Raw genomic sequence first — 19896 nt, 5'->3', positions numbered from 1 at the left:
CATGATTCAGTTTATTTTATAAGCATGCAATACATGTTTCAGTTTATTAAAGTATTTAATAAACAAGAATCATATATTGTTAAACTATCTAATATAAGAGTTATGTTGGGCTAATTTAACAATGGACTTAGATAAATTAATTAGCCAGATTTACCTAATTAATAAACTGTAACGATTTAACTATCTAGGATTATATTAGGTCGTTACTACATACATGCATAAATGTCAAAACGACTCACTCACAAATTTTAACTAAATCAAACGAATTTTATTAAATAAATAACTTTTGTAAAATCTAAATAACTGAAAATCTTTGATTGGGATCCACCTGAAATATGAGTTCAAAATAATTTTTTTTGAAGTTTTATAAATAAAAATTTCAATAATGGAACTCTAAGTTCAAACATCAAGACTGAAATTTAAAACACTAAAACATGAAAACATGAGTAGAAGCATCTCTTTGGTTCCAATGACACGATCATGGATTCCTTCTACCATTCATCGGTACGTCCTTGCACTTTCTTGAAAAACATAACATAAAAAAGGATGAGTATAAAATACTCAGTAAGTAACTCCACTACTGGGGTCAGGCTAAGCATCTATATCCTTTAGATGCCATTGTCTAGTGGGACATGCATAAGATGTCGGGGTTGATCCCCTAAATCTCGTAGGGTTCTATAGTTTGTAATTGTATTGTACAAACATTCTATTTATGTAATAAAATATACGATGTTTTATTTCAAAATTAGTTGTATTAACCACAAACCAATAAACTAACATCCAAGGTTATCTTGTAGCTTAAATATGTATGTAGAGACATACGGGTGGATCATGTTTAATTGATAACCTAAATGGTCTGTAGTAGATGGATAAAGCTGGATACCTTATCTTGGTGACGCTATGAGTATGACCCGCTTTGTAGGTGTTACAACTGTTGTAAAGTGCTACAAATGATTTGATCCTGATCATTCATGTGGAGACATGTGAGCAGGGTTATACAAACTCCCCGGACCATGAAATGTTTAGTTTCATTATATAACACCGTTCATAATAGAGACTTACATTTCACTAGGATGACTATAGGTAACATGACCTGAATCTTGAAAGAGTTGTGAACTTCTGCCTATGAAGGCAGTTCTTTGATTTGTATGGGTGAGAGTGGTCAAATCGCCGACTCAACAAGTCTACTAGTTTGGAGATTTGTTTGATTGGGGAGCTGGGAATACATCTATACAAGAAGGAATTCACTCTTTCCCCAATGTTGGGGCAAGTAGATAAATTGCTTCCTTAAGGGCTGATTTCGGGGCTTGAACAATGTGACGACACATCTTCTCCTGGCCCAAGAGAGGTTTGGTCATAGTTAGACTATGATTTATTGTTCATTAGGGGGATCAGTGGTACTTAAGGAGTTGGATGTAACTATAGGGGCAAAACAGTAATGTTGGCCCAACTGTACTTACGGACAATTTAAGAAGGGTTGTTGTACTGTTGATTGGTTATATCCAATAGACATAGAAATATATCTGTAGTGCGAAGAGTATAGCTGTCAGTCTTTAGTGGGGTGTCCAATAGTAAACGGATGGTGAATAATTTAATCAAAGAGTTTAATTAATTATTCACGTACTGTTGGAGTTTCAAGCTACAGGTCCATGAGGTCCCCTTGGTAGCTCAACGAGATTTAATGAGAATAATTTTTTGGATTAGTTTGAATTGTTCCAATTAATTGAGGGAATTAATTATATATGATATAATTAATTAAATTTTTAATTATATATGATATAATTACTGTAATGTATTTGATACATTAAAATATTAATTGAGAGAAATTAAATATTTGAATATGATTCAAATATTAATTATGTGAATTGGATTCATATAATTAAATTTAATATAAATAGGATTTGTATTAAGTATCATTTTTGAGAGAATTAAACCATAGTTTATATTGTATTGGATACAATATTGAACTATAGGTTATATGTTATATTTGATATAACATATAGTTTAATATATATTATATGATAAAGTAGTTATCATATATATATATATATATATATATATATATATATATATATATAATTTTTATTATTAAAATTAATAAATTATTAAAAAAAAAAAAAAACTAATTTTGGGAGAGAGTGTAACTCCCTCCCCACCATTTGCTCTCTCATACGTGAGAATGGGAGGTTATCCTCATTCTGTGCATTTTTTGTGAAAATTGGACACAGTGTTTCTCTTAACATACAGAAATGTTTTGTGAAGTTTTTCTTCCTCATTCTCCTCTCTCTTAATAACTTATCCCTCTCTAAATCCAAAATAGCCAGAGCCCCACTCCTCCAAGGTTCTATTCTTGAGAATACCGTGGAAACCATTATGGTAGCGTTCTTCAATTCTCAATTGAAGAATCGTTCTTCAAAGATACAAGTTTTCTAACCCATTTTATTATTTTGTAATTTGTTAAATGCATGTTGTAATTCATGGGTTAAATACATATTTTTTTTTTCTCTGTAAAACTTTACATTATATAAAACTGGAAAAAATTAGGACGATTCGCTTCCGCTTTATGGTCCCTTCACAGGATTCCTTCAATTGGTATCAGAGCGGCGTGTAATGACCCAATTTTTCTAAAATATTCAGAATTAATTTTACAGTTTTGGTGGGTTACTGCATTCAGAATGGTTCGTGTGATATACTGTGTTGAATGTGGTTTGAAATTAATGGATGTTTACGAGATTAGGCAGTATAGATTTATTGCTTTATTTTACAACTTTGTGTTGTAAAGGCCCAATTTTTGGGGCATAAACTAGCAATCGAGTCGGTATTTTAATTCTTTAAGTTGCTTGTGCTGTTCTTGGTGACAATCTGGTGAAAACTATGCCAAAATCGAAGGCGTTTCGTAGAAGTTCGAAACTGTACAGTGGCCGAATGTACAGTAGTGTCGTGACGTTGTGTCATAGAGTCATGATGCTGCGATGCGGCAGATGATGGTCATCTCCATAGTGTTGCAACGCAAAAGCATGGCTTCGCAACGCTCCGAGATGGAGAAGATGCGCAGTCCAATTATAATTTACATGTGATTCGTAGTCTGTAGGTCCGATTCGGTTTGTGGATTCTCCACTTCGAGTTGGTCGGTTTAATAAGATTAAATTGATTCTTAATTAAAAATTTAAATAGTGTAACAAATGTATATAGATTGGGGTATTTAAGTTGATGGAAACGTAACACCCTTACTTCGGAACTTATCTAGAAAGGTGAATTAGATAGATTTGTTACATGCATGCAAGTTTAATTAAAGTTTGTTAAAAAGTTTAATAGACCTTAATCAACATTGTTTAACTATCCAAAGGTAAGTGTTGTTTTTTGAACAAACTAAATATTCACTTAGTTAAAATAAGTAGTCAGATCTTCCTAAATTAATTAACCCTAAGTAAAACACTTAGTAGGAGGAAAATGGGGTATATGATATTTCATTTTATCCTTGTCACATTTCTCCCTTAAAGTTCACACCGTGAGATCTATACTCGGCCTCGAGGTACCTTGAGTGTCCCCCTACGGATGACATTGTATAGGTCAATATCAAAGTGAATGGAGAGAGTGTTTATAGTAAGCGGGAGTGGGATGTGTGACAACATATCCCTCATCTCTCTCATTAATTTGAAGTAAAGTTTTGTGCATGGTCTCGTGGCACCTTAAGTGTCCCCCCCCCCCCCCCTATGGGATGACATTTTTGTATGACGCTTTATTCAAACTCCAGCAATGAATAGGGTTACTTTAGTTTCATGTCCCAATCAATTTTTTCCTACGGTTGGTACATTGGAGCAAAATTCTAGGACCTAAAATGAGAGTAACACTTACAAGAACTGTTAAGCAAGTTTAACAAGTTTGGACCGAATAATGGTGACTAATCATGATAGAAACAAAAAGTTGTTATGTCAATTAATTGAGATTATCTGATTTCAATGAAAGAGCACCTGATCACTCTACAGTGACTTTTTTCCTGACTCACTAAAACATCATTGCAAAATAGATGTCACTTAGGGTACATTAGACTATTTTTCTAAAATTGATTGGTTGTCTTGATGGTTTAATGTAAATAGGCTAATAATTTGTATGGTTTCAGGAATCCTTTCAATATGACTTCCGTTACACTTAATTTACTCATCGTTGATAAACTAACGGAAAAAAATTACACTTCATGGAAAAATAAGATCAACACAATCCTTATCAACGATGACCTACATTTAGTCCTTATGGATGACTGTCCTCCCATTCCAACTCTCAATGCTGCTCGAAATTTTCAAGAAGCATACGAGCGATGGACACGGGCAAACAAAAAGACTTAGCGTATAAATTGGAAAGCCTTTCTGAAGTCTTGGCCAAAAAACACGAGCCCATACTCACGGCACATGAGATTATGGATGGAGTGTTTGTACAACCGTTCACACAGCTCAGGCATGACACTCTCAAACACATCTTCAATGCCCATACTCAAGAAGGGGCATCTATTCGAGAACATGTTCTCAATATGATGGTCCACTTCAACATGGTAGAGGTGAATGGGTCCGTCATCGATGAAATCAGTCAGGTTAGCTTCATTCTGGAATCTTTACCTGAAAGTTTCCTACAGTTCCATAGCAATGCTGTTATGTGAAGAATTTTGTCTTCAAGGGTAAATTGTTATCCCTAACCCTAATTTCTTCTTTTAAAGCATGTTGTAATTCCTTGTTTAAATGTATAATTATGTTCTGTAAATTTTGATTCTGTGAAAAACAAAAATTGGGAACAATCCCGCTTCTGCTAAGGAACTTCACCGTTTCTTTCAGACTCCACCATGGAAGTAGTATGGCTTAGAAAGTTCTTAACAAATTTAGAAATGGTTCCAAATATACATCTACCTATCCCTCTCTATTGTGATAACAATGGAGTAGTTGCAAAATTCCAAAGAACATAGAAGCCATAAATGCGAAAAGCACATCGAGGAGACGTGATTATCACATAGATAAACTTGAAAGATAACACTACTTATTCGTTTACTAAGGCCCTTATGACTAAAGTGTTTGAGGGCCACTTAGTGAGTCTAGGACTACGTGAAATATAAATCTAGGGCAAGTGGAAGAAATCATTGGTATGTGATGCCCTAGTTTATTGTATATATGTTTTTTTTCCCTCTCACACTCAACCTTGTGTATATTACCCCACTAGAGTTTTAGTCCAAGTGGTAGTTTGTTGGGTTGTATGTTCTAAAACTCGTGGTTTGTAAACATTAAACATATTCTTTTTTCTTTTTCAATAAAATTGTTATTGAGGTTTATTCAATAAAGATGTTATTGAATTTGTGAATTGCACCTTTTTAACCCTAAATCTAATAAAATAAGAACCCCTGGCTATAGCATGAATACTTGAACTTTATGTGGAGATATAAAAGTGGATCAAGTCCGAGTAATAACAAAAAGGGTCTATAATATAGGGATAAAGTCGGGTACCTTAACCTGGGGACACTATCGGATGCAACCAACTTTGTACTAGATACAAATGATGTGATCCCAAATCGTTCATATGGAGCCATTCAAGTGAGGCGTCCTACGCAATGAGTTTTCATAAGACCAGACCATGAGATAATCACTTTTACTTTATAACGTCGTTTACTGGTAAGACTAACTATTTCAATTCAATGACCTAGGTAACTCGATCTTAATCCTGAGCTAACTATGAACTCATGTTTACTAGGGATTATACTTTAATCTGTATGGGTGAGAGTAGCTCAACATCATTGACTCAATAAGCCTCCCATTTTAGGGGTAAGACCGGGTAGATAACTGAGGACATAGTCTTGCAAGATGAAACTCACTTCTACCCGATTCTATGGATAGTAGATAGGTTGTTCTCTTAAGTGTTGACTCCATATTTTGAACAAGGGACGTCACCCTCTCATTGGCCCCACAGGGACTCGGTTTAGTGGTTTGACCACAAACCAATTGTTCATTAGAGGATTAGTGGGACTTAAGAAACAAGAGGTATTTATAGGGATAAAACGATAATTTTTCCCCAACTGTATTTATGAATAACATGTGAAAGATCGATTTACTAATCATGGTTAAATCAAGTGGACAGAAATATATATGCAATGAGGAGAGTGCAGCTACTAGGATTTAGTGGAGTATCCCGGTAATTAACAAATGTTGGTTAATTAGGTTAAAGTATTTAACTAGTTAATCTTGTTAGAATTAAAGAAGCACATAGAGCGGAAGCAACAGATCATAACACTCTAATTATAAATAAATAAACAAGGATTAAACATGCAAAGAGAGAAAGAAATACAACCTTTGTAGTTTCCACAAGTAACTTCGTCTCCACGAGCAATCGACACCACCAATGGTAAATCCTTGCTATTCCCTGGTTGAAGAACATGGTTGTGGAACCGAAACTTTAGTGAAAGATAGAGAATTTCACTAATTAAATTGGAGAGTAAAAGAGAATTTGTGGAAGAAATATATTGAATATTCATGGAAGCATTAGTTTTTAAATTTTGAAAAACAAAACCTATTTATAAACAAAACACATCCAAAAACCCTTCTTGCATGGCTTCCACCTTAAACTCCATTAGCATGATAATGTAGGTGTCAAGCTTAGCATAAGTCACTTCAAAACCCACTTAGTTAGTGGGAAAATCCAACAATTGTGGATTTTTCTACTAACTAATTTTTTATTAAAATAAATTTATAATAAAACAAATTTTGACAAAAAAAAATATGAAATACTATTTTCATATTTTAGAAGTTATTTAATTAAAACAACTTTAATTAAATAACATAAGCAAATTTAATATCACATATTAAATTGTCTTTGACACCTAGCTTTTGATTAATCACATTAATCAATTTTCATGCTAATATTTTATAAAAACTTATATAAAAAATACTCTCCAATAATTAATTATTTAATTGTAAATTATATCTTATATAAAATACAATTTTCCCTAAAGACCAAATTTGAACATTTTAAATTCTCACTTCACCTAGTTCTTCAATTTTGTCCATAATGAGCTAGTAAGAGGACCTGGTGGACCTACAGATCATGGGCTATAATGATCTGAGACTAACCAGTCAAACTCTTTAACCTAGTTAATCAACATTTGTTAACTAACAGGACTGTCCACTATAGCCCGTAGTTGCAGTCCCCTCACTGTAGATATATTATGTGTTTATTTGATATATTCGTCATCGATAAGTTGATTCCTCACAAGTTGTTCTAACCTCGGCTAGGTCAATTACCATTTTACCCCTGAGTTACATCTTCCCTCCTTAAGTACCAATGTCCCTCTAATAAACAATTACTTTAGGATCTTAATCACTAAATCCATTCCCTCTCAGGCCAACGAGAGGATGGGACCCCTTGTTCAAGACCCGAGATAAACTCTTAAGGGAACAACCTTTCTACTATCCCTAAAATGGATAGGAGCGAATTCTATCTTGCAAATTCTATGTCCCTAACTATCTACCTGATCTTATCCCTATAATAGGAGGCATATTGAGCAGTACTGTTGAGCTTACCCTCACCTATTCAGATCAAGGGACAATCCCGAATAAACAAGAGTTCATAGACAGCTCAGGATTTAGATCAAGTTATCTAGGTCATCAAGAAGTGAAATTAATTAGTGTTAACAATAAACGATATTAATAAGTAACAGTGATTATTTTGTGGTCAGTCTTACATAATCTCATCATGTAGAACACCCCCAACTCACATGTCTCTATATGAACGAACTGATCACATAGTTTATGACACTTTACAACATTTGTAATAGTCATAAAGCGGGTCGTATTCAATAGTATCTCCAGAAATAGGTACCCAACCTAATCCAAGTACTATAGATTATTTAGGCTATTATACTCGAACTTGATCCAGTTTATGTCTCCACATAAAGTCCAAGTATTCATAACAATAGCCAAGGGTTCGTAGTTTGTTGGATTTAGAGTTATCAATTCATTTTCATTCAACAAAATTTGTCTGAATACACTTCATATATGTTTACTGTTTACAAACTACGAGGTTTAGGACATATAACCCAACAAACTTCCACTTGGACTTAACCTCCTACTGGGTTACAACAAAGTCGAGTATTGTGAGAGAAATCTAAATACAATAACTAGGACATCCCATATCCACAATTTCTCCCATTTTCCTTATTTATTCTACCGGTAGTCCTAAACTCTTCAGGTGACCCTCGAAAATCTTAGCCGAGAGGGCCTTTGTAAACAGATCAATGATATTGTGCTCAGACGCTATTTGTCTCACAATAACGTCTCATCTTAGTACGATCTCTCTGATGAGATGATATTTGTGCTTAATATGTTTTCTGCGCTTATGGCTTCTAGGTTCTTTGGAGTTCGTTACTACCCCACTGTTCTCGTAATACAAAGTGATAGATAGATGCATGTCTGGAACAACTTCCAAATGAGCTAGAAACTTCTTAAGCCATACTGTTTCCTTGGCTACTTCACATGCAACAACATATTTTGCTTTCATTGTGGAGACTGTAATGCAGCTTTGCTTAATACTTCTCCACACTATTGCTCTTCCATTTCGAGTGAACACCGATCCCGAAGTAAATCTTCTAGAGTCTATATCAATCTAAAAATTGGAGTCAGTATATCCTGTAAGGATCAAATCCTTATTTTCATATACGAGCACATAGTTCCTCGTTTTCCTAAGATACTTGAGGACATTCTTAATGGCAGTCCAATTTACATAACCAGGATTGGACTGATACCTACCGATAATCCCTACTGCAAAACATATGTCTGGACGAGTACATAGCATTGCGTACATCAGACTTTCGACTGCTGATGCATAGAGAACCCGTCTCATATCCTCAACTTCTTGAGGTGTCTTAAGAGATTGTTCCTTTGACAAATGTATTCCATTCCTAAAAGGTAAAAGACCTCTTTTGGAATCCTGCATCTTAAACCTAGACAACACCTTGTCTATATAAGATGTTTGAGACATAGCTAGCATTCTGTTCTTAAGGTTTCAAACTATTTGAATCCCAAGAACATACTGCACCTCTCCCAGATCTTTAATTTGAAATTGGGTTGCTAGTCAATTTTTTGTGTCAGTTAGATATCCTACATTATTCCCAATAAGTAGGATATCATCTACATACAAAACTAGAAATGCTACAGTGAAGTTGATAATTGAAGGAAATCTAAACATAGAGATCCTGTTAGTAGCGGAAGTGGATCATTCCAAATCCCATTGAGAATGAACACAAATAATTACTGTCATAGAAACGAACAGATTATGCATAAACATTATAGCATGCTACAAGAAGAACAAATCGGGATAGAGTATGCAAACCTTTGAAGAACTCTTCTTCAAGTATCCTTCGATCGTTCAGTAACTCAATCAGTCAGCAAGAACACGAACACAACAAACAGAACAACCAACGAACAACTAGATGCACCTCAAACCCAATCGAGCCCAACTCGATCCTCGAACTGAATAGAACACTACCACAAGTGTTACCTTGGTATTCTCGGTGTGAGAATCCAAGAATTGTGGGCTCTGTATGATCTTGGATTGAGGAAAATAGAAGGTAAACGATTGAGTATATGATTGAGTAAGTGGGAGATGAGGCTTTCTATCATATAGACGAAATACTCGATCGTTTAGTAAACGGAAGCCTATCGTATAGACTTTGATACTCAATCATGTAACAACGATTAAGCAAGTAACTATCGTATAGTAAACTCGTAGCTCGATCGTGTATGTTCTCAATGCTATAGCTTAGTAAAACATTTTTACTTGATAGCCTTTTTCGTGAGATTAATCCAAGTGAATCAACAATCTATTTTTTTGAAAAACCATTTTTCTTTTATCTCACAGTTACCATAACTTCCAATAACCTCTTATTCAATTTGGTTATTAGAGAAAAAGAATAATTAATTATCATATAATTAATATATTATAAATAAATATGATAACCAACTTATCGTATTATATTTATAACCTATAATTTTAATATTCCATCATATGAAACATATAAACCATAGTTATTTTTCTATTTTATGGTATTTAATATAAATCATATTTATATTAATTCCTCCAATTAATGTATCTAATACGTCATATCAATTATATCACATATAATTGAATTTTCTCTTGTTAATTTGAATACTTCAAACTAACCCAAAATCTGATTCTCAATTGAACCCATTGAGCTACCAATAGAACCTTATGAACCTATAGCTTGAAGCTCCAACGGTACGTGAATAACTAACTAAACTCTTTAATCATGAGATCCACCATCCATTAACTGTTGGTCACTCCACTAAAGACCGACAGTTGCACTCTTCGCACTACAGATATATTTATGTGTCCATTGGATATAACCAGTCAACAGTGCGATGACCCTTTACAATCGTTCGTAAGTACAGTGGGCCAATTTACTGTTTTGCGCCTACAGTCACATCTAACTCCTTAATTACCAGTGATTTCTCTAATGAACAATAAGTCATAATCCTACTATGACTGAGTCCTCTCTTCCAAAGAGAGGGTGTGGCCACTATGTTCAAGACCCGGAATCAACCCTTAAGGAAGTAATTTATTTACTTACCCCTGCTTCAGGGAAGGAGTGAATTCTATCTTGTGTAATTGAGTTTCCAATTCCCCAATCAGACGAATCCCCAAAAAGGTAGGCTTGTTGAGTTGGCATGGCCACTCTCACACATACTAATCAAAGGACCGCCCTCATAGGCAGGAGTTTCCAACTCACTCAGGATTAAGGTCATGTCACCTATGGTCATCCAAGTGAGATGCAAGTCTCGATTATCAACGACGTTATATAAAGAGACTAATCATCTCGTGGTTCGATTTTATACAAACTCTTGCATGTCTCCATTCCATTAAAGACTAATCATCTTTGTATAAGATACCCCGCTTGCATGTCTCCACATGAATGATCAGGATCAGACCATTTGTAGCACTTTACAACATTTGAACATCTACAAAGCGGCTCATATCTGTAGTGTCACCAGGATATGGTATCCCTCATTTATCCATCTACTATTGACCATTTAGGTTATTACTTAAGGCATGATCCACTTGTATGTCTCACATACATGCTTAAGTTACATAAAATAACCACGGATCTTAGTTTATTGGATTGAGTAAATGCTTATAAAATAACATTTATTTTATTAATAACAATATGTGTACAAATGTTTACAAATTACGAGACCACCGGGAGAATTAGGACACTAATCCCAACAATAATCTTTTTGTATACACACGGTTTATCAACGTTCTGTTCAAAGTCATAAGAATTAGATTTGATCGCAGTATCAAATCTTATATTCCAGGATCTGGACGCCTATTTCAATCCATAAATAGATCTCTTCAGTTTGCAAACCTTTTGCTCCTAACCTTGTTCAATGAACCCTTTTAGTTGGACCATATAAATACTCTCTTCAAGATTGCCACTTAGAAAAGTAGTCTTGACATCCATTTGCCAAATTTTATTATTCTAAAAAGTAGCAATGGACAAGAGTATCCTTATTGATTTAATCATAACAAAGGTGAGAAGGTTTCTTCTTAGTCCACCCCTTTAACCTAGGTATAACCTTTTGCTACTAACCAGGCTTTATAGGTTTGTACTTCCCCATATGGTCTCTTTTACGCTTGTAGATCCACTTACAACTGATAGATATTACCTCATCAGGTTTATCTACAAGTTCTTATACTGAATTAAAGTACATAGACTCTATTTCAAGGTCCATTGCTTTGATCCACTAATCTCGATCAACATCATCCATTGCTTGTTTATAAGTTAATGGATCCTCTAAGCCATCATCAAGTATGGTGACTTCGGTTTCAGTTAAACCCATATAGTGGTAAGGCTGTCTCACAACCCTCCCATTACATCGAGGCTCTCTCAACTCCTGAGTAGGATGTGATAGACCAGATGTCCTTGATCTATCAACAACTCTTATTGATAAGCGAGCCTGATCAACAAGTTTTGTTGATCCGTCTGTAGCATCTTTTGAAATCTCTTTCAATACCAGTTTACTGTGGGGTTTATGATCTCATATGTGGTTTTCCTCTAAGAATGTGGTATTTGTTGATACAATTACCTTATCATCCTAAGGATCATAAAATTTATCTCCTCTCGTTCCCTTAGGGTAACCCACAAACAGATATAATTTTGAACGATGTTCCAATTTCTTAGTATTTTGCACCAACACGTGTGTCGGGTAACCCCAGATTCGAAAATGATGTAAACTAGCTTTACACCTTGTCTATAACTCATAAGGTGTTTCTGAAACACTCCTAGAGGGAATGTTATTCAAAATGTAAGCTACAGTCTCTACTGCATACCCCCAGAACGAGTTAGACAATCGAGCATAACTCATCATGGACCGAACCATATAAGGTTCTGTTTCTCCGTTTAGATATATCGTTCTACTAAGGCATTTCTGGTGTAGAGAATTGTGACTAAATCCCGTTTTCTATCATATAGTCCTGGAATTTTAAGTTCAAATACTCCGCACCTCGATCTAATTGAAGTGTCTTAATAGATTTATCTAATTGGTTCTTAACCTCGGTCTTAAATTTCTTGAACTTTTCAAGAGCTTCGAACTTATAATTAATTAGGTAAATGTAGCTGTACCTTGAATAATCATCAATAAAGCTAATGAAATATTCATAACCTCCCCGTGCTTTAACACTTATTGGTCTACAGAGGTCTGAATACACGAGCAATAAGGTCTCGTTGGCTCGAAAACCTTTTCCAAAAAAAGATATTTTTGTCATTTTTCCTTCGAGACATGACTGACACGACGACAAAGAGTTATCTTTTAACTTGTTTAGAGTCCACTTTTAACCAATCTCTCAATCCTATTGAGATTAATCTAACAAAGTCTCAAGTGCCAAAGATAAGTATTTTGAGAAATGCATTGCCTTTTTCTTTGAGTTTCAGCTGTTTTAAAAATTTTTGTGTTATATGCAGCTTCAACTTTAGATGGTTTTAACATGTATAAGTTACTTTCTAAGTTTGCGGAACAAATTTGTACACCTCTTTTTGTAATGAACGCTTCATTATGACCAAAATTTACATTGTATAAATGTTCCAACAAATAGGAAGTCGATATCAAATTTATTTTACAAGAAGGTACATAAAGAACATTTTCTAAATACAAATATCTACTTTCAAAAGTTAACTTAACCGCTCCCACTGCTTTCGCTAAGATACACTCCCCTGATCCAACCCAGAGAGTAATCTCATCTTCTTCAAGCTGCCTCCAGGAACTAGTTTCCTGAGAAGAAAAACAAACATGAATAGTGGCCCCTGAATCCAATATCCAAGTAGAATCTTCATTCTCCACTATACATGTTTCAATAACTAGTAAATCTAATTTACCTTGTTTTTTTTTTCCAGCTTTCTTCTTGACAAGAAATTGAGGGCAATTTCTTTTTCAATGCCCATTTTCGTTGCAATGGAAACATTTTCCTTTAGCAACTACCTTCTTCCCTTTCTCTGTAGCTGGTGTTGGATTGAGGAAACAAGCAGCGGAAGTAAAACAAGATCATTAAGCATTCTAATTCATTAATTTTGACTTTAAACTAAGCATGCTCATCAACTAGAAATAGAGTTTCATCATTAACCTTTAGAGAACACCTTGAAACACGATTCTCAGTTGCAATCTCCTTGTATTCAGCTTGTAAACCATCACAAAGACTTCTTTACTATTCTCTTGGTGCCTTAGATTGAGTTGTGGGACTCAAAATAAGGTCGAATTGAAGGGAATTTGGAGAGAAAGACAAGTTTAGCAGCTGGTTAAAGAACAGTTTTTCCAACACTATTTCTCAGCAAAATTTCAACTGAATCATCTCTTCTTCCACTCAAAATTCCAGCTTTATATTGCATGACTTTCATGCAACTATTAACCTTGCATGAATCACAACTCATGCTTGAATTAATTGAGCTGAGGAAGAATGGAAGGTGAGTGAGCTGTTGAAGCTTGAAGGTGGAAAAACCAGTTTTTCCATTTCCAATTTTCTTGTTTTTAAATTGATTTCCAAAATTAAATAAAATTTCTTTTAAAACTAATTTTAAATATCAATTTGATTTATAAATTGAAATTTTTATTATTTTTACAAAATTAATTTAATAATTAATTTTCTAATAAAATTAATAAATTGATTAAATAAATACTGAATCAAGACATTATTGACTAAATACTAATATCAGAATAACTCTTATCCTTGTAGTACTTAGCTACCATTTATTTGGTCAAGAATTTTACTAATACTTAGTAAGTTTGTAAATGTATACCTGCCATTTTCGAATTACAGAGATCAGAATCAAACAAGCCCTCGAAGGAGAAACAATTATTTAAAAATGGAGCTAAATAACTCTATCCATTTTTGGAGTTCACAGTGTTCCGAATCCTATGTTACAACCCTCCAAAGGGATCGTTGTAGTTAACGACTAGCTAGTACTGCCTCTGAACGACAACATGCGCAATGTAGAAATCTCACTGGAAGAGACCGTAGAACGTGTTGAAACACACCTCTCACCCACTTACTATGAACTACTTCCCCTATTCACCTTGTTATTGACCCATGTAAACACTTTCCAAAGGGAAGTTGCCACAAATAACAACTCGAAGCCGAGCATGGATCTCACGGTGTGAACACTTAGAGACGTGAGAGCCAGAAATAATATATCTCATATATTATTAATCTCCCACTGAAGTGTTCTATTTTATAAAAATTGGTACTAACTTGGTTATAAACTGGCTAATTTTATATAACCTAAGTCTAGGTAATTTTTCCTATTATAATTCTTAAATCGAGAATTAACCTATGATGTCTAGGTGATAAACCAATTTTATTACCTTACACCACTCCCGCATGCTCATAAAACTAGGATTATTGACTTAGACGCTAGTTTGATCTCCAGGTAGGAGGTGTTCCATTAACCGTCAACTTAAGTACCCTCAATCTTAGACAAGATCTCCCGGTAAGTAAACAACTCTTGTTTTACAAGTAATCGATCTATTTTAACTCTTAAAAAGAAATCGATTGAATTGAACTGGTTAACCCTAGATGAGCATACAATTTATCTTTGTTATAGATTTTAAAAGTCTAGGTCATTTTGTAAGAATTATAAAACAATTATAACCCTAGAACATTCATCTATAACATGCTTTCTTAAAGAAAATCATGCTTTAATATAACACTTATATTAAATTATGAAAATCTAAGCATGCATACTGTATACATTATAACACTTGTAACATATAACAAATACATGTCACATGCTTATCCTATGGTGGGGGGTTTTTAAAACTATATGACATACTTTATGCACACATATTAAAAATAATATCATATATCACATGCATAATACTTAAACAACACTAAAGTGGACCGGTTTTGGTATTAAAACAAACAAATTTCCAATTTAATTAGTGAAATTCCCTATCTTTCACTAAAGTTTCGGTCTCACAACCGTGTTCCAACCGGAGAATAGCGAGGAGTTACCGTTAGTAGTGCCGATTGTTCGTGGAGACGAAGTTACTTGTGGAAACTAGAAAGGTTGTATTTCTCTCTCTCTTTGCATGCTTAATCCTTGTTTATTTATTTGTAATTATAGCATTATGATCCGTTGCTTCCGCTGTGTATGTTTTTTTTTTTTATTCCAACAAGTCTCATATCGTTAGAGCTCATAATCTGTAGGTCCATTGGGTCCCCCTACTAGCTCATATCGGACTAAACCTTAGGACAGTGTAACAAGAGAATTTGAAACGTTCAAATTTAGTTTAGGGAATTATCGTTAAATTATATGCGATATAATTGACGTAGTTATATAGTTCAATTGTTGAATTAAACAAATTAGAGAGTTATAAATATTTAAATTTGATTTAAATATTGTACATGTGAATAGAAATTTATGTTTGGGATTTGTGTTTTAATTAATTTAATTTTTTATATTAAATTAGTTCAATTGATTAAATTGTTTAATTAATTATTTAAAATTAATTATTAGAATTAATTTTATTTAAAATTGATTTAAGAAATCTTATTTAAAATTAATCGTTTGAACTAATTATTTTTTTTTTAATTTTCGAAAAATCAACTTTTAAGTGGAATTTTGGAATGGGTTGTTTCCAAATATAGGAAAATGAACCAAAATATTTACAAATGATAGCAAAATATCACCGTCTATCTGTGATAGATTGCGATAGACAGCGATAGACTACTATCCGTGTCTATCAGATAGACCCAGATAGTGGTCTATCGCTATTTATCGCAGATAGACTGTGATATTTTGCTACTATTTGTAAATATTTTTAGCAGTTTTGTCATTTAAAATAATTTTCCTTTAGGAAGTGGATTTATCCCACGTTTTTCACTAATTAAACACCTATCCCACTTAGATTTTTAGTGGATTTGGTGTCAATTAATCATGCAATTAGTTTGCATGAATTTTCTCTATAAATAAGAAAAATAATTAATTGATTGGGGCTTCATGCAATTTTGAATTTTGATAGAATTTTTTTATTTCGAGATATCACATCAAAACTCATATTTCCTCTAAATTCTCTTGAATTACTTCAAAGATTGGATCCCACAATCTGTTTTAATGTCGGAGAACAACGAGGAAAACGCTAGCGGTGGTCCACGAACAGCTTATGTTTAGAATTCAAGAAGAATTTGCTTCTATTTGGAGTTCTACAAAGGTTGTGCTCTAAAACCCTAATTTCTTATTTTGTACATGCATGCTTGAATACTCAAATTAATGAAATTAGTGTGCATAAGATCCAAATTGCTTTCGCATGCTTGTTGTTACCTTTTTCATAATGTTCATTGGGTTTCCATATTTGGGTTCTAATTTTAATGAATGTTTCTTAGTTGTTTTTGTTTAGACATTTCATTTCTTTATTTTCAGGAATGTGATTATGTCCTTTACTTCAATTCTTTATTCTAACGTGCTTACCTATTTTATTTTTCAATATATTAGGTAATGTTTGATAATCATTTTGTTTATTATTTTTCATTTTTAAAATTAAGCATATTTCATTTCCATTTCTTACAATGTTTTCATCTTTTTACGTATAAGAGTTAAATTTTTAGCCAAATTCCAAAAATAAAAGTAAATTTTAATAAAACTATTTTTTTTTTTTTAGTTTTTAAATTCTAACTTGATTTTTGAAAACATTAGTAGAAAGTAGATAACAAATAAGAACTTTAGAGGTGAACTAAACGTTTATGGGCTTAATTTTTAAAAATTAAAAAAAAAAAATCAAATCATTACAAATCTTTAATTTTATAGTTTTGCTCCATCAGCCTCAATAATATATATGATTGCTTCGAAAATGAAAAGTAAGATTCTAATCATTTAAGCATTAAATAATTTTTGCACTTAAATTAACTAAGAACAACCTAACCAATTATTCCATAAACAAAATAAAGAATAATTGTTCTAAGAAATTTAAAAATAAATAAGTATCATGAATTGAATTATTTGGTAAAACATGACAGGCTAGGATAGATTAAATTAGATGAGAGGGGACATACTTTGACCTTCTTTTTAATATCATTAATTATGTGTTTACTAAAATTCTCTATATTTGCAATTTTAAAACCCCACATGCATGGAATTTAAAATTAGTCGTCTTTATATATATATTTGCACTATTTTTATATTCTTAAGTTTGTATTCAATCTCTATTTTAGTATTGAAATGAATATTTTGATTTTCATTATTACTCGGGTTGTCATTGTTCAACATTTTTTTTTTAATGCAAACACATTAAGGCAAATTATCATAAATATCCTTTTTAAATTTTTACATTATAAAAATAGCACTCTTTTTTGAAGCATGTTAGAATAGCTTTTCTCAATCCATCTTATCCGAAATCGACCATGAAGATTTAGTTAAAAAGAACAACTTTTTCTAATTTATTGATTGTTTTGTGCTTTCTCCGTACATCTAGCTAGATTACACACCTAAATTTGCTAATTTTGTATGTAATCTTCCCAAATTTTATATCTTTTCAAATTTTCTTCAAATTCGGTTATCTTTACTAAATATTATATCAAACTATTTCGTAAATTTTGAAATGTATAGAATTATTTATGTTTTCACTATTGTATGAATTTCCAAAATTCAAAATGGGTTTTCGCAAATTATCAAAATAGATTTTTCAAAGTGATTCAAAATGATCGTAGGACCATTTTTAAATTTTGAGAAATATCAAATTTTATAAAAAAAATCAAGTAAGATTTGGGACATATTGAATCTCGGTGTTAATTCTGTTCGACATTCTATCGAGAAAGCTCAAATATATCGAATTTCAATGTTAGTTATGCCCTAGTTTTACCGAGAAAGCTCAAATATATAGAATCTCGATGTTATTTTGCCTGGGATTAATTGAGATCCACATAATTACACGAATTTCTACTAATCGATTATCTAAATAATTTACCAATTATCTTTTCAAATTTCTCCAAATTGTTAATATATGATATTGTTATTTTTTTTTTTTAAATTTTGGAAAGATTTGAGAAGATTACCCAACAATTAGAAAAATTAGCAAACTTTGGTGTAAATATGCAAAATGTATCGAGAATGCTCAAAACAATCTATAAGTTAGAAAAAGTTACTTTTTTAACAAAATCTCGGTGACCGATCTTGGACGAGATAGATCAAAAAAACGATTCTAACAATTTTTCAAAAAACGTACTAGCTTTAGAAGGTGAAAACTTAAACGAGAACTTCTCAAACATTAAGGTTTCAAATCGTGTAGTGTATTGAACTTTTTTGCGTTGATATTAAAAATGGAAGATAATTCTTCCAAGAAGATTATGACAAAATACATAACTTATTAAAAATTTAAAATAAATATTTTAAAACATTAACCTTTATTGTATTAAATTAAGTCATCGTTTTTTAAAACCATATGTGAGGTAAGAAAATCAAACATTTGATTTCAAGGTTGATCGTTTTTTTTAAACCATACGTACGATAGGAAAATCAAACTTTTGATTTCAAGGTTGATAATTCAAGTATACTATGTCAATTGACTTATACTTATTTTCATCTTTGCATTTCTTATTATTTAAAATTATATAATAATAAACCACATCATCACTATATAATATTACGATGACTAAAGCTTAAATATCCATGAAGACATTTATCTTAGTTTTTGTAGTTTAATAATTGGTATTAAACCACCAACTTTTAAAAAAATAATTATTATCTACCATGTTTGAATTGGCACCTTTGACCTTTTGTATAACAACATATACATGTAATGCCTTCAAGTGTTTCTATTATTCATATCATTTTATTTATTTAATTCAACATTTCTGAAGGAAGATCCAAGCTTCAACTTCAATAAAATAAATAGTGATATATTAAATTACAAGTTTAGTACTTGAATTTTGAAATTTATATTTGTTTAGTCTCTAAATGTCAATGATAAATTTAGGATGTATTTTGAAATGTATTTTCGGGTGTTTAATTTAAAAAATAAGTTATTTTGAAAAAAAAATTGAAATATTTGACAATCGCTCAAAATAGTTTTTGAAATGTATGTTTCTAAAATTTTTTGCCAAAGATGTTTAAATAAAAATGAGTTTTTTGAAAAATACTTTTATATTAAGTCAATCCAAACCGGTCCTTGATCATTTGCTTTGACTTTTTTATTTAAAAAAAATATGAATCTACTAGACACAAAATTGAAAGTTTATGACTCTACTAGAAATAAAATTTAAATCGATTATATAATAAATATTATTGATTAAATTATAAATTTGGATGCAGTGGTAATTTGAAAAATGTTAGAATTTAGTCCATATTGTTTTAAGAGTTAGAGTTTCATT

This window comes from Benincasa hispida, chromosome 9 (assembly GCF_027475165.1).
Source record: "Benincasa hispida cultivar pf3 chromosome 9, pf3_genome.v1.1, whole genome shotgun sequence".
NCBI classification, from domain to species: Eukaryota; Viridiplantae; Streptophyta; class Magnoliopsida; order Cucurbitales; family Cucurbitaceae; genus Benincasa; species Benincasa hispida.
Note: the sequence above shows the minus strand (reverse complement) of the source record.